The sequence below is a fragment of the Manacus candei genome, unplaced genomic scaffold (genome assembly GCF_025592945.1).
Source record: "Manacus candei isolate 608988 ecotype Guabito, Panama unplaced genomic scaffold, ASM2559294v1 h1tg000153l, whole genome shotgun sequence".
Lineage (NCBI taxonomy): Eukaryota > Metazoa > Chordata > Aves > Passeriformes > Pipridae > Manacus > Manacus candei.
In genome coordinates this window covers 1,726,379-1,740,626 of record NW_026138201.1, presented here as the reverse complement: position 1 = coordinate 1,740,626, position 14,248 = coordinate 1,726,379, and the positions used below count along the sequence as shown (strand labels likewise).

Below are 14,248 nucleotides of genomic sequence, written 5' to 3'. Positions count from 1 at the left end.
TTACTTCCACAGCAGCCTTGTGTGCTTGTCACAATATACTGGTCAGTATTATACTCTGATATAATCATCATTAAAATGTGACTGACCCTGGAAGTTTTTCACTGTTGCCCTTTTTACTCTCATTCTGGTTTCCAGAGATGTGGTTCCCCTTCCCACACATTATCATTTTCAGACTAAGGCAGTACAGATTTGCTTGAAAATCAAAAGGCACAAAAAAATTCTACCTTAATATTATAGAATGTTGTTCAGATAATAGTTTCAAGATGCAGCTGAATAGAAACACAGTAAAATCAAATGGAAAAAAAAGGGGCAAGTTTAGAGTGACCATTTCTACCTGTGGCCTCCAAACTGCTATAGCAACATAAACTATTCCTAACAACCTAGAAAAGACTAAGTCAACATAAATTCACCCTGCACTGACCATGGAAGCTTTTGAGAATCCAAAAATTCAAAGAGGTTGAAAAGTCAAACATGTCGAAACAATGACATTGCTAAACTTGCTAACTTGTGGACTTAAAAAATGAGGATTATCAATGTTTATGCAAAATAATTTTAAAAAATTAGTAGCAAACCATTTTAATGAGGGAGGTTAGGATTTGGATGCAAACCTGTTCATTCAAGGTACTTTCCTCAGGCTGAAATCCAGGTATGATTGGTAGACTGGGAACCTATGTGAGGCTGGATTCTATGGGGTTACTAAGATTTTAGGCTGGTCCCCTAAGGAAAAGACTCTTCTTTACTCATAGTTTTTGAGTGCTTGCTTATTTTGTCTTTCCACCAGCAGCTTCTGAGCAGCCCAAGCTCAGCCAAACTTGACCAATGCTTAAATCCCTACAAGTTTTGTAAAAACAGTCAGGTGAAAAAGAGCAGGGCAAGGGGGAGAAGCTGCACTTTTACTTTGAGTTTTGCTTTGCTTGGCACAAAGAATTCACAGAGAAAGCAAACCCACCAAGTGCCGTTGTCTTCAGTCAGCCCTCAGAGTCACTGCAGGACACTAACCCATAAAAATGCAGCTTTTATTACCTCTGGCAGTCCTGGAGTGATTTGTTCTGAGAACAGATGTAACAATAGATGTATCACTGATTAGGAGGTTTTGCTGCTGTCTCAAGGGTGTTCAGGACTTTAACCTCCCAGGCAGAGGGGAAGATCAACAGTGCCCACGCTCCATCAGGAGCAGAGGATGCAGCCCAGAGTTCCTGAGCTGCAATCAGGCTGGGCTGACAGAGCACACAGCCCTGAGTTTGTAACGATTTCAGGACTTGTTGATTTACCCAAAAGGTTGAAAGTTCCCTGACAGCCTTGGTTTTGATTAGGATGCCAGGCTGAAAAAAAATCTGTGGTAATATATTGGAAAACCTCAGGCTTAGTTCCTGCTGCAGTGACTGGATAGGTGCTCACCCTGCTTCAGCCTCATGTGATGTCAGTGCTTATGTTCACTTATTACAACAACACTTTAAAATCATTAAAGCCAATCAGTTCATCTCAAGTAGGAATGACCAATTTAAACAACTGAAATGACTGGATGTTAACTGAAAAAAACTGCTTTTATTGTACAGATAAATTTTATACTCAAAATAATTTTTAAGCAACTGGAACTGAATTGCAAAACTGTTATTTTCATTAGGTGAGCTTAATTAGACACCGGGAGCTGAGGAAGTGAGCTGAGCTTTCTGAGCAGTTCCCTGCTGCACTGCACAGCATCTGCTGGACCAGAAGCATCATGTGGCAGCAGAAGTGGCTGAGCTGATGCCAGGGCCCAAAAAATGTTGCTTAGCAACTTCCCGGGGATGACTCTGGCAATTAACTCTCTTGTGTGTCGGGTGTGAGCTGCTGCTTCACTCAGAACAGGAAAAGACAGAGCAAACAGCCCTCCAGAAGAGCCCAGTAAAGCTGCATGTGCCCATCTGCCACGGGACTGCAGCCAAAGAGCTGGGAAAGAAGCCCTTGTGCAAGAGCTGTTTCTTAACAAGCTCATTTTTTGGACACCCTCGTTCTTTCCATGCAAGTACAGTATACTTTTGAAAGGGATTAATCAGTACCAAAATGTGCACACCTGTTGCAGAACAAGAGCATCTGCACAGGGCACTGCTTCAAAAATGGCCTTTTCAGTTTGCAATCACAGCTGGGTCTGAAATGACTTTCAGCAGTGAAAAGCCCCCGTTTAACCTGAGCTATTGACCTGTCCACAAAACCATTTTGTTTTGCCAACTATGTACATTTTCACTCTTTGTTTGAAACCACATTAAGTAGTGCCTTAGTCTGAGTCAAGGTGTCCCAAGATACTGAGAATGAATGAACCATGAGTCAGCTTTCTCATCTTCAAGGTGGTACCAGGTTGCTCCAGAGCTGGGCCATAATTACAGTCCTCTCTCCAGCTTTCCCCCTGTTGCTTCTTAGAGAAAACCACCCGTGTCCCAGTCTGTGCCCAGACCATTCTTTAAGGTCTCAGCTCTGCAGTGAGCTCAGAGTAGTTTTATCCTTCCTCAGGTGGTGGCAAAAGGCAGTCAGAGGTGAGCCCTGCTCTGGAAGTGCTGAGCAGTGACATTCCCTGTTTGGTGGGTGAGAGGAAGAGGAGGGGCAGGGACTGAGCTCTGCTCTGGGGGGACCAGGGACAGCACCCAGGGAATGGCTGGAGCTGTGTCAGGGCAGGCTCAGGTTGGATCTCAGGCAAAGGTTCTTTCCCCGGAGGGTGGTTGGCACTGCCCAGGCTCCCCAGGGCAGTGGGCACAGCCCCAAAGGCTGCCAGAGCTCCAGGAGGGTTTGGCTGATCCTCTGGGGCACAGGGGGTGACTCTGGGGATGGTCCTGTGCAGGGCTGAGGGTTGGACTGGATGATCCTTGTGGGTCCCTTCCAGCTCAGCATATCCTGGGATTCTGTGATCATTCTTACCAAGTGCCCACAGCTCTTGACCCACACATTTATTTTGTCCTGGGCCACAGGAGGTGGAAGGAATGCTGGAGGTGTTTGGGTGCATCTCATTAATTTCCCTCAAGCTTTCATGTGAACCCATTGGACTGAATTATTTAGGAATTGCTGCCTTTTCCCCTACCATGACAAAACAAGGCCCCAAAAACAAGGCCCTTAAAAAAGGCCCCAAAACAGTGGCAGATCTTTTATAAGGGGAAAAAAACCCAAACAGGTATTTCCTGGGTGCTTGAAATATGGTTCTTTAAGAATGCTAAAAGCCAACATTTTGCGTGAAATTGCAGGGAAGGAAAACCTGAAAGTGAATTTACATTTTTTTGTAGTTAAAAAAAAAAACAATCCCTGAAGGACAACCTCTTTTCCTTCAGTGATTATGACAAGTTACAGTTCCCTTTCAATCAGGATGCAACAGGTTTAATATCACTTATGTAAAAACTGTGGAAAGAATTTGATAACGCACCTCAAAAAAATCAACCAGCTTGTTTTGTGGCAGTCAAAAATAGCTACAGCCTTTTCTGCAATTCAAAATTCAATCATTTAAAACATTACAGAGCCCTTGTCTTCAGACTTCCCAATCAGCTCTTGCACAGGAACGAAGCCTCATTATTGCAACCACTACTGTTGTCTGTGGAGTCAAGTCATTCAAAAAGATGATTTCATGGTGGAAAAGCTGCCCTAATGACAATGAACGTAATTCTGAACATTATTTTGTTCCATGAAGGACTTTTACAAAATTTACACTAACTGATTTTTAACATGCCAGTGATTTTTGATGTACCAGCCACAGAAAACATGCAGCAAATGAAAATGCTCTATGAAGATTGTGCATTTACATAGGGAGTTTACATTTGATTGGGAGTTAAATATGTATAACCACTACTGTACTGGTTATTTCCTTGGCAAACAACTTTGATTTTTTTTTCCCCCACCATCTTTGACAGTGAAATTTTATCATCTATCATAAATTGATCAAAAATGTGTAATTTCTATTGTGGAAGTTTCAGCAGTTGAGGGAGAGTGAGTGGATATGGGGGAGTGCCAAGAAGCAGGTGGATGCACTGAATATTCACTTTTGGTTTCCAGGCAGTGGCATCTAAGACACAAACTCCCACCAGGTTTGGGCTGCAGACATCCTACCCAAGCTATGTTGAACAAAATTGATCCTGAAAGTCAATTTTTCAGCTATTATTAAAGTTCTTGTTTTCTAAAACATCACTCCAAACAGATATGAAAACCTGTGTCATTGCCACATATCCATCCTCCCACCCACACACTGTCTATCTAGGTATTATGTTATCTGGCTGAAAATTGAGTTAGTTCCCAGGTTGAATGAAGTTCATAAAACTTTCAGCAAAACTGGGCTGGATTTTATGAGCATGAAGCCACACTGCAGCTTGGGAAAGGGATCGGGGCAAGCTCCCTCAAATTGCAGCTTCCATGAAAATCATGCAAATTTTTGTGCTTTCATCTGTGTCTTGCTTGCAATTTATGAATTTTCTCAACTTCTAAATCAAAGGTAGGGTGAGAACCTGCTTGAATTCAGTAGGAGAGCAACATGTCCATGAGATACTCCCTGGTCCCCCACAGCCCAAGGAACACTTGAGACCCAAATGTGTTTACAAGTAACAAAGAACCTTGTGTTAGCAACCAGGTGAAAATTAGGGGTAGGAGGCAAGGGATTATGAAGGGGAAATCAAAACACAATGGGCTTAAACTGAAACAGAAAAAAGCCCGTTCAAACCTAAGGAAATATTTTTTTTTTACTCTGAGGGTGACTGAGCACTGTCACAGATTTCCCAGAATGGTTGTAGAACATATGCTGTAGAACAGAATATGCTGAGTTGGAAGGGACACACAAGGATCATCAAGTCCAACCCTTATCCCTGCACAGGACCATCCCCAAAGAGTCACACCCTGTGTCCCAGAGGATCCTTGGAGGTTTTAAAACCCCAGTAGAACACAGTCCTGAGAAACCTGCTCTAGTTCCCCCTGCTTGAGCAGGGGTGCTGGACCACATGAGCTCTGGGGGTGCCTTCCAACCTCTTTCCCTAAAGGAAATGCTGGTGCTTTTGAGAAGTAACTTCTCTAGAAGCATTTCTGGATAAGGACAAGGTGTGTGTCTGTTACTAAGCTTATCTCCAGGTGGAAAACAGGAACCCTTTTGTATGTCAGCATTGCCAGGACTGGAAGTGCATCACAGAGTTCACCTGCACCTTGTACAGCTTTTTATCTCAACACAGCTTGCAGTCTCACACTGCTGATTTCAATAAAAACACTCCAGCCATCTTTAAGAGCCCTCTTCACCTTTGCTAATCAGATTAGGAGGCATGTAATTAAGTTTCAGTTCTTACAAGACAGAAGATTGAAGACCCCTTCTAGAGCACTGATGGGATAAGGAGTCAGAAAACTGTTTTCTTCAAGTGTATTTGGTGGAAGTGCAAGGATGACACTGAGGGATTATACAATATCACATGGAATTATGGAAAGAAACTCAGGCATGTGCCATTTAAAATCTGTCACGAATGTTTCAGGTGGCTCTGAGATCATAGTGCAGCCCAAGGAGTTGGGGGAGATGCACCACCATAAAATCTAACAAAGGATCAAGCTAATACTCAGGATTGCTTTTAGGATGCATGGAAAATACTTCCTCTCCCAGCAAATGATGCCCTTTGGGTGTGAAATGCAGCATGTTGGCAAGAGAGGGAAAAGCTCCTGCTGTCTGTACCATGCATGGTGTTGCTCCTCTGTGAATGAGAGGGTTTGGGCTGCACAGCCACCAGTTTGGCAGAGCCCTCACCCAGAGAACCCTGTTGTACTGTCTGCAGAAGGGGAATCTTTTCTCTTGCTTTCAGTAGCCACCAGGCCCAACTCCTCCTAAATAAACCCAGGAATCAATACAGTCTCTGAAATAGCTTTCAGCTCTTGACTTCATCTTGCTCTGTGTCAGGGGCTCTCAAACTGTGATACACAAAGTGTTTCCAAGTGCTGTGCCTGTGTTCTGCTGCAGCTGTGGCAGCTGGAATTGAATCCCAATTCATTTAACAGCACAAAGTGAAAAGCCTGAAGTGCTCAGGCAGCTTGGTGAGGCTGCACAGCCCTGCAAGAGATGTCCTAGAAAGAGCAAGATGCACAGAGAATCAGGGCTGGGGGAGGTCTCAACCCTCTGCTGTGCTCAAACACGGATTATAGGACGAAAAGGTTTCCTCTGCTCACCTGCACAGCTGCTGCCACTGCTGGCAGTGGTTCCTGTCACTGTTGGGAATGACAAAATCTGGTAAAAGAAGGTTTGGTCAGAATTACTTGTGACCACTGATATGAAATGGAGGCAGCATGAAAGACGGCGAGTCTTAATGAGTTTCCTCTAAGCACCTTCCATCTCACACATCCCACATTAATGCAGTGTTTAAAATTTTATTTCCTTAAGTCAGTAATAGAAAAATTAATTTATGCATTATTAACAACGTAACTTGCCTTTCAGGAAGGTGAACAGAGCTTTCAGAGGCTCTGTTGCTGAGGCAGAGACAGCAGCGCTACCCAAGGAGGGAAGTATTTGGGGCCCTTTCTAAAACCTCTCAAGTGTTTCTGGACACAGCTTCAAAGGATTTACTACTGGGATGGCACCTGTCCAAGCTGGGGGGAGAATCAAAGTGGGGATAAAGCTGGCTTTGGTGTTCAGGAGGGGTTAGAGATCACCCCTCAGTCCCAGCACGTTACACAGAAATGTGGCTTATATGGCACCGTTTAGGTGAAAGGGAGTCCTCTGGGACTCATCAGTCTAGACACAGCAGGCCTCATAACATCTAATTGTCACACAAAGCACCTTGCTCCACAGCAAAGACACAGAGAACAGAAAATCAAGCTGTTAGAAAATCTCCTTAAGCTGCTAGGTATGTGTGAGCTTAACTGTGTGGTGTCTGATATGTGGGAGGCTAAACACTGAACTGGACACCAACCAGTCTCCATTTGTAGAGAGCTAAACTCCATAAAAACATTAAAAAAAAATCAAACCCCACAACAACAACAAAACCCCAAACAAACAAACAAAAAGAGGTAGGGACACCTTCCACTATCCCGGGTTGTTCCCAGCCCCATCCAACCTGGCCTTGGACACTTCCAGGGCTGGGGCAGCCACAGCTTCTCTGGGCAACCTGTGCCAGGGCCTCCCCACCCTCACAGCCAAGAATTTCTTCCTGATATCCAATCTAAACCTGCCCTCTTTCATGTTTGTTTTCTGTTTGTTTGTTTTTAATTATTACTATTATAGGGTAAAGGAAGACAAATACTGAAAGGTTCCCACTAAGATTTGTAACAATATAACTGTGGACATGTGAATATTTATTATATTATAACACATACAATAAATAGTATATCATAAATATATAGTAGGTATTATTACAATATGTATTATATATAAGTATTATGTATTTTTATAAATAAATATATATAATTATGCAGAGACCTGTAATAGTTACCTCAGCACAAAACTGCTAAGACAAGTGGTCATATAATTCAGAGCAAATCAAATACTGAAATTTATGTCACTGCACATCAGCTGGGCACCATGGTAATTCATAGCCCTTTTTTTTTACATATGCTAAATGAGTGCTTAGTTCTTTTAAGCTGATTTTGCTTCTTGGTTTGGGTGGATTAAAAAGTTCCTGAACACAGATGCAAGCAGAAATTCGTGAAGCTGGGTAATTTAACAATTGTAAGTCATAAAGCAATATCCCACTTCTCTTGTCCTATCAGAGTTGGGGTGAGGTGACATTAGTGCCAGAGGAAAAGTATAGCTTTTGCAGAGTTTCTGAGGTAGGGACAGGGGTGTGCACCAAGTGGAACAGAATCAAGCCTCCTCCTTTACTGCAGAAATAAATAATTACTGAACCAAAACAGAGAAGGGCAATTGCCAACGATCACGAGAAGGATTATTTTAATATGGAACAGAGCACTGCTAAAGTAATTAAACAGCGTGTAAAAGACCCTAAAACTCAGTAGGATTTCAACAGCTGCACGTTGGCAAATCTATCAGCACCACTGCTGTGCTTTCAAGTCAGGCCCCACCAGGTCCCAAACTGTTCCATGGTGCTGCTTTTACTGCTCTGCTCTGCCACTCCCTCCCCGTGGAAGTGTCTGTGCCTGCCCCAGGGATAGTTAGTGCAGCCCTTTTGTTTGCTGCCCCCAAAATCCCTTCCCACCCTGCCACACGCTCACACAGGGCACTCTGCCTCCAGCTCAGAGGTGTTTGCTTCCAAGCAGGAGTGGAGGAGAGGGATGGGAGCGTGTGGCAGAGCTCTGGCAGGAAGGGAAGCTTCTCTGCAAATCACCATTTGATAAAATATAAAAATCATTTCCGAGTGGCAGACCCAGAATCCAACTCACAACGCTTAGCCCAGTATCACCATCCTAAAAATAAAAAAACAAAAAGGCATTACACAACCTGAATGCAAGAAGGCAATAAAAATACAGCTTGTTTTTGTGATGGCAAGGTCTTAACTCACTTATTCGGGTTAGAAGCATCATGTGTTGAACCAGATTTCCTTCACTGTATGGCATATGTTTCCTATGAGCTACACCATGGAAAATTTTGGGGATATTTTTTAGTATATTTTGTGGGTATTTTCCAGTATATATTGTATGAAGCTTCCATCCTATTTTTTTTTAAAATATTGTATGTATGGGTGGGTTAACAAGAGATAATACCCAGCCCTGCATAGAGGACATTCATTCTTGGTTGAGTGTTCACAGGGCCCAGAGAGGATGCTCTGTTTCTTTTCTTTGCAGCTATTTGTGGAAAAGGCAACTTGCTAAGGGTTAATTAAAAATCAAACCTGGGTAAATTGATATGCAAAGGAGCACCCAAAGCTGTCCAGACATTTCCAAAGAGGTGGTAACAGAAATGATTGGCTCCCTGTGTTCAGCTCATTCACAGAGACACAGGTTCTATAGGTGATGTTACATTATCAGCATCTTCCTAATTAAATTTCAACAGCTTTACAAGGCTATTACTGCTCATAAGATTCACTTCTAAACCCTGGAACTTTGCTCTTCTTAACTGCCTTCTCTCTCATACTTTTTTAGAGAATTACACTACTAATGATGGGATTAGTATTAAGCCATTTCACTACAAATGGGTTGGATGTACTGCTGATACCTTGAATTAATCTGCATTTGGCAAGCACATCCCTGCCCTTGTCCTGCTTTCCAGAAGAAATTTAGAATGGCAGATTCATTAGATGCCATAAATAAAATGTCTGCAAGGTTAACCTGTGAGATAGGAGTGGTTGCCTTTTATAAGAAGGGAAACTCAGCAGACATTTCCAACTCACACAGAAATTAGACAAAGCTACAGGGGGGGGTTGTGTTTGCTTTTTTTCCCCCCCTCCCACCGCTTTCTAGTAACTGCAACAATTGCTTTAATTCTGAGAGCTGAGCAGTGCAGGTGGTAAAAGTGCAAAGCCTCACTCGTTCACCTTTGAGCTTGTGAGATCTAGTGAGTTTGGCTTCGAGAAGGCCTCACCCTCCTGGTTTGGCTCATCTTGGTGCAGCTGGGACTCCACTGACCCTGGTGACACTGCTGAGTGTGTCATCAGCCAGTCACCTGCCCCTTCCCACGCTCCCACTGCACGTGGAGCACAGCTCAGGCTGAACCACATCATGTTTTCCTTTCTGTAAAGTGGTTCTATGGAATTGGGCAGCGCTAAAACGAGGTGAGGGGAAAAAAGGCTTCCTGAATCATCTACCCCTTTGCAGCACAGCTGGTTAAATGCAGCCTCCAGCCTCCTGCTTGGCTTGGAGGCACCTGCAGCTGGATCCTGCACTAGGTGGGGGAGCTGATGGAGATGCTGAAGGGATAAGAAGTGCTGCTTCCAAGGAAGAAACGCACCCTGCGAGGGGAGGTCGGGGGCAGGATGGTTTCCATGACTCACCTTTTGATAATGGTTCAAAAGGAGTGTCTGGGGACTTGTTACTATTATGGGCCGGGTTATTGGCCACATAAATCAACCAGAGTTCCTAGAACAGCGCCTGACCTGTTGCAGGAGGTGTTACACTGCCTGAGCAGGGGCACAGGGAATAAGGGACATTACTTCAGGCTTCTGCTTAGCTTGGAAGTGAACTGTTGCAGACAAGGGTGGGGGGGGGGGGAAAGGAGAAGAAAAGAAAAAAAGATTGATTTTCCTTTTGGCAAATATTTGGCTACAAGGATCTGCTCATCTGTCATTTGTCTTGCCTTGAGAATTGGCCTTTGCAGAAGGAAACAAACAAACACTGCTCTACTGTATGGCATTTGGTGTTGGCATAAAAGCCTTGCTGAGGATAACAGACATTTATAGAGCAATTCATGACTTTAAAATTATCCCCCTTTGCCTTTGCTTAGCATTGTTTAATCTAATAGCTTGCATTTATTTGAAATGGATACAGAGTGGATCTTGCTGCTGGTAGCTCCGTGAAAAACTGCTGTCTGTTAGGCAGACATCACTTTTGTGCATTTAACATCCTCTCCAGAGGACAGGATTTCACATCAACAGCTACAGGCAGACTGTGTTCCTCCCCTATTCCTTAGAGGGGGCAAAGAATGTCTGCACCTGCACAGGTTCCCCAAAAGACTCATGTAATTCCCCAGAAGAACCTTATACACGTCACTGCCATCTCCCCCTGTGTGGGAAACAGAAAATGGGTTGGAAAGAGAAAATATAAACTACTATACTTGATCCTGTCCAGCTTGTTCCTGTTCCCTCAAGGGTCACTGCCAACTGCCAAGGGTTGGTGTAATGCTGCAGCTTCCAGAAAGCTGCTGTGTGGACAGACAAATTCAGGGACACGAAGGCAGCCCACTCACACCAAACTCCCTGACAGCTCATCCTTCACATTTCCTGCCACCCACTCACTCACAACACTCCCTGCTCTGCCAGCACAAACATGGTGAGACAGGGAGTCGGGCTTTAATTGCCAGGAGTCTTATCCTGTGGGTACCTTCTGGGAGATAACAACTTCACAGCCAACTCCTGTGAAGCACAGCTAGGACTTGGTCACCACAGAGAGAGAGGAAATTTCTGTATCTCTTGGAATAATTTAATTCTTGGTGATTCTTCAGCTAAAGTCCATTATCCTCCAGGAAGAGAGAACTTGGACAATTAATGTCCATATTCTCATCTTCACCATCCCCTGTCTTGCCTTGCTTCAGCATCACAAATAAATGGATAATTTAATTCCCTAGCTGACAACGCTCAGAAGAAAACTCCAGGAATAGAGAGAGTTATTTATGCCTGAATGTAGGGCTCACATTCATATTTATGTAGCTGGATAAGCATTCTGACTATCAGGGTTATTATCACATCAAGATTTTTAAAGGCAGCTGATCCAAATAGCTTCCACAGAGATGTCACTCAATCCCAGCTCTTTTCTTCTGGGGTCCAGGAAGCCTTCATGATGCACAGAGTGCACCTTTGTGTGAGCTTAAATCTTAAAGAAGGTTTGTTTCCCACCAAAGCAACGTGTTTTACTGACAACCAGTGAAAAGCCCAAGATTCACAAAGCAAATCACTATTTTCACGTTGAGTTCCAGGCTTTTCTCCAGGCAGTATTAACTTCTGAAGTGCAATAAAAACCCTTGCAAAGCTGGGAATACCCTGACAATACCCTGACAATCCAAGCAATACCCTGACAATCCAAGCAATACCCTGACAGTGAGAGCTCTCATGACCATAAGTCTATTATTACATCGTTCACACTTGTCTAATTACTTCAAGGTTTCAAAGGTAAGAACTGGAGTTGTGGTGTGAGAACAAGCTCAGGCTCAGGGTGAGGTTTTGGTGCTTTCTGGCAGGCAGGTTTACTGTGTGACTCGGTGGTGATGAGTGCCCTCAATGGGGAGGTGAAAACATGACCCAGCAGTGGCCCCCCAAAAATGGAAACCATTTATTTTGGGAACAGTTGTTTTAGGAAATAATAACAGATACTCTTAAATGAGCTGTTTTCTAGGTTTTTTGGTAATAAACAAACACTCCAACACGACTTTAAGAGCAGTTTAGGGATTTTTTTTTTTAAGGGTTTGAAGGCAAAGCAATATGTAATACCACAAAATTTTGTTTTCAGGTGATGTTAAATGGACTGCACCCCTTGAAAACTCCAGAGCTAACAGGGGAACACAAACTAGGCAAGACTTTGGGCACGAAAGCTCTGCCTAAATTCAGAGGTGGAAGGAACAGCCTTTAGAGCTAAACACAACCACCAAGTGCCAATGCAAGTGAGCAGAATTCTCTGTGCTAGGCTGGGTGTGTTAATTGTTTAGACAATGAAATAAAAGGTGTTTGGCACCTTGAAGTGACATTAAGGAGGGAAGTGTTGGGCTGGATAAGGGACAGGGAAGCAGCACAGCTCCACTGAGAAGGGATGAGACCACCAGTGGCAATTCCTGGCCAGGTTTTCAGCAGGGGGGCTTCCTTTTGTGAGGTTCAAGGATTAGGATAGGTGACATTTTCACAGCAAGGCTCTTAAATCGCCAAGTGTCCAAACAGTTTTCATTGTGCTTTCATCCATCCCCTGCTAAGTATGAGCAGCAGGGGGGGAAAACTGCCTCCGTGTAGGGAAGGAGAATAGCTCAGCACCTGCTGGGCTGGAAAATGCAGCCATGAGGAGCCTAAACGAGTCGGCAACAGGAGGACACCGTGACTGGTCCTGCAGCATAAACTCAGCTGCAGATAACGCAGCTTCCCTGAGGTATGTGAGGTTCATGAGCTAAAACCTGGCTGGCATGGGAGGTGTTGTTCAGAAAGCCCACAAAATGCAGGAAAACTGGCCTTGCTCTCGGGGAAAACAAATAAAGAAGGTGAAAGCAACAATTCCAGAGTATTCAGGACTAAGAGAGTTGCAGATTTCTCTCCATAGAAGCTATGAAAAGTGTCCAAACCTATGAAGGCCAGCCAGTACCAGCCTTGCCCAGCCAAATGCACGTTGCCTCATGGATCCAGAAATGTATTTTATCCAGAGTTATGGTGTCAGCTACTGGGAGAAGGCACTGCAGTCAGGTGTGAGGAGCAGTGTCTCCACCAGCACCTCTTCACAGCTGCTGGCATTAGAAAATGAAAGAGGGAGAGGCTGCTCTGAGCCAGAAACAGCAGAGCCACATTAATAAAATACTTCTTTTCATCCAGTCAATGAACCCAGGCAAGGCCCTGCATCGATTCCCCACCCCATGGGTTAAATTCCTCTCTGCCTGATACTTTATGCTGCCAAGACATGCCCCGAGATCTTAGAGCTGACCCTGAGCCAGAAACCTCCTCAAGTCCTTTCCAACTTAATTTTCCCCGTGACACTGTAAAACAACCCATTTTGAATCCTGGTAATGAAAATGCAATTTTCTTCCTGCCAGGAAAGTTACTTCCTACCAGTAAAAAAATCTGTGCTGGATTTCTGCTGCTTTTAACTCTGAAGAGAACACTTCTCACAGGATTAGGGCAAAGCAAGGCTTTTTTATCTAGAAGTCAGATTTTGTGATACACGGTAAACACGTTCCCTCTGTGGGGAATTAATGTCATTTTGATGGGATTACTGAAGGAAATAAATACTTATGCAACAGAAGTGAAGATTTTGACCATTAGTTTCAAAATGACTACAAGAAAAGGGTCTAGTGATGGATTATATCAGCAAGTGTCTGGGTACAAGCCACATAGCAGCAAAATGCTCCAGGATCTTAATTGCCAGAAGTAATTTTTGGTTCCAAGCAACTTCTTTTCCCCCCTCTCCTTTCTTTTTAAAATTTTCTCTGTATGGGAACTGGTGTATTGATATTGAAAACTGTCATTAATCCTTTTCTAGGACATTCTTCAATTAAACTAAATATAGCCACAAAAATCCTCTGTTAGATAAGATAATAGGGCACTGCAGCAATAGTCCACCAGCTGTTAATGAGAGCTGTTAACTCCCTGAGAGAAACAGAGGGGCTGGCACTGCTGCACTGTTAAACCCTACAAGGACAGAAGTACATATGTAGACCCAATTAAGAGAGGGGGCGACAGCAATATAAAAATATATGGTGCAACACCTACACAAACTTCTGAAGGTCAGCACGGCTCGGGTGTGGCTTTAGAAAACATAATGTTGGTGAACAAATTTGTTTTGTTACTGTTTGGTTAGTGCTGGAATTGTTTTTGTTTCTGTTGGTGAATTCCTGAGTTAAGTGAAACACCTGATTTAGATCAGAGGAGATGCTGATTGTTTGCCTTTGGGAGAGGGGGAACGTGACTGATAAGACACTTTTCCTCTTGAGGAAAGACCCAAACATGGTGGAGGAGAGTGTGTGGGTGAGCTCACAGCACCCAGGCTG

General features: G+C 43.8%; 1 protein-coding gene across 13 annotated transcripts in view; it reads right to left on the bottom strand.

The window, feature by feature from the left end:
• SHISAL1 (shisa like 1) overlaps nt 1-14,248 on the bottom strand; it is a 229,477-nt gene that overhangs the window by 98,191 nt on the left and 117,038 nt on the right. Inside the window, exon 1 of one of the 13 annotated variants that reach the window (XM_051772502.1) lies at nt 5,277-5,409. The exons of the other annotated variants lie outside the window; for them this stretch is intronic. The gene's annotated coding sequence lies outside the window, so the exon portion shown is untranslated. Of the gene's footprint in view, nt 1-5,276; nt 5,410-14,248 lie in introns of those variants that run through there. 13 annotated transcript variants of the gene reach the window in all.